This window comes from Schistocerca serialis, chromosome 4, assembly GCF_023864345.2.
Source record: "Schistocerca serialis cubense isolate TAMUIC-IGC-003099 chromosome 4, iqSchSeri2.2, whole genome shotgun sequence".
NCBI classification, from domain to species: domain Eukaryota; kingdom Metazoa; phylum Arthropoda; class Insecta; order Orthoptera; family Acrididae; genus Schistocerca; species Schistocerca serialis.
In genome coordinates, this window is record NC_064641.1 from 847,618,374 (window position 1) to 847,620,642 (window position 2,269).

The 2,269-nt window shown below is 38.8% G+C and overlaps 1 non-coding gene across 1 annotated transcript; it reads left to right on the forward strand.

Annotated features, from left to right (window-relative positions):
• The first annotated feature begins 1,977 nt into the window (after positions 1 to 1,977).
• On the forward strand, positions 1,978 to 2,049 carry Trnae-cuc (transfer RNA glutamic acid (anticodon CUC)). The gene has a single exon. It is a non-coding gene; the product is annotated as a tRNA-Glu (tRNA).
• Positions 2,050 to 2,269: the final 220 nt, after the last annotated feature.

Sequence of the window (2,269 nt, forward strand, 5' to 3'; positions counted from 1 at the left end):
GGACAATCTACAGCCAGTTACATTGGTGCTACTGAAGGAAGACAATTTGCCACCCCTCATGTGGCGGTCTGGGGTCATTGTTGGTACACACCCTGGACCTGATAGTATGGTACGAGTTGTTTCAATGCGCACAGCAACGGGAACTTCAAAATGACCACTGTCAAAGATCTGTGTTGTTCCACAGGAAACATAGACTCTAGTGCACATCACTATCAAATTACTAACTGAAGTGTTTCCTTTGTTTGCAGTGGACAATTTCTTTAACCATTTTATTTCCTTTTTTGTTTGTGTAATATGTGCTGCATGTGATTATTTGTATTTAGTGTAATTTATATAAATTATGTGGGCGGAATGTTCTGTATCTCAATGTAGTCTACAAATACAGTCTGCCTTTACCATCACATATATACTTTAATTTCAACCGCCCTTCCTTTGCAACGAGTGATATGCAATCGTTTGCACTATGGAAGGAGCGAGGCAGCACAGAATTTACCGAGCGTTTTGCGGCTGCCTACACTATTATCCCTTTTTTATTTGTAACAACTTCTTTAGTAATGTCTATAAGCGTGGGCGACTCACTACCGGTGCAATTCTTTTTTTTCTTTTGGAAAGGTCCTTGTTATAAAAATACAAACACAGAGACCGAGTGGTCAGAGTGAACTGGCAGTGAACCTCGAATTCGGGAAAATATAGCGCTATGATCTTTATCTTTTTTTCCGAAATACAAATACTAGATTACGTTTTTCATTTACACTTTATGGGCGGGCCTGGTAGTCTGGATGTAAAGAGTATTTATTTGGTAAACCCAATATTACAATTTCGACCATGTGGCTGTTATCGAGTGGAAACTATATCCCTGATTACAAACATCTTGTGTGTATTGCACTCTATCAATTGCAATGTAAATATATTGCACTCATTGTAAAACTGAGTGGGGTAAATAATTCCACATTTGTTTATGTTTCATCTGAAATGGAAGCTGGTGTCGTCGCATGGTATACTGTGGACTCATGTATATTTGTTACTTCTTACAAGTCTGCTAGATTTAAATACACTGTATGAGTATTGCTCATACTCCACGTTATTTTCATTCACAACCGTTTTTGTATTCTGGCATTTAATATAGGTCACCAAAATTTTCATATCTTCTGCTAAAATGTTGGTACTGTTTTGGAGTACCTGTTCATATCATGTGAAACATTTTGCGTAACTGCCATCGCATTTTTATCATTTGCATACTCATCTACATCCGTAGTCTGCAAGCCACTGCGAAATGCATGGTACGCAGTGCCAAGGAGCAACACCATTCGAAGCAGAAACACGTACTTATTCGGTAACAAGATGTAACAAAGTTGAATACGAATAATGTCGAAGCCTGCTAACATGGAGTTCTTCATTAAATGCGCCAAAGAACAGAGAACAGATGCAAACAAAAGCAACGTAGAATACGAGTAGTGCACTCAGTGCATCTAAACAGAGCATTTCACACACAGATTCGTACGCAATTGCAGAACACCATACAATTAAAGCGTCTTCTCTTTTATACCAAACAACAAATATGGAATCATTTTCCCCACCTAAAAATACGGATGCAAGAAGAACGCAATCAGAAAAGAGCAACATATTCACAATGGTTCATAGAGAGCAATACACATTAGGAGGCTTAATCAGAAGCGCAATGTGATGAAACGAACTTCTGCAATCTATGAAACGAAATTACGAAAACAAACTTGAAAGTCTAAAAATCAACCAATAAGATAGCGAAATGATGGACTGATAAACTTGGAGCGCTTGTGGTGGCGTGGCAACGAACGAAGGTCGTATTAACGAAGTCCGGATATAATTACACGCCTGTGGTGAGTTGTACGCTACGCCGAAAAACAGACCAGAGCGTTGCTACCAAATTTAAAGCTGTAAATGCATGGACGACAGAAGTCTGTGATATTGTTACTCGTGAAAGAAGGAAGCTTGCATGTGTCCGGTATGGTCTAGTGGCTAGGATACCTGGCTCTCACCCAGGAGGCTCGGGTTCGATTCCCGGTAGCGGAATAATATTTTTCGTAACGCGCTTTGCTTTTTATTTAAATGTATATTGCAGATGTAATGCACCAGTAGATAGAGGTCGAATAACAGTTCAGCTGCTTGCACTAGAATTGACCATTCTCTCATATGTAAATTATATACAAAGTTACTTTTCGTCTTTCCTAAATTCTGAGTAGTTCTAAGGGCTTTAATTCCTAATATTGTTCTCCACATAAATGTTAAAAGA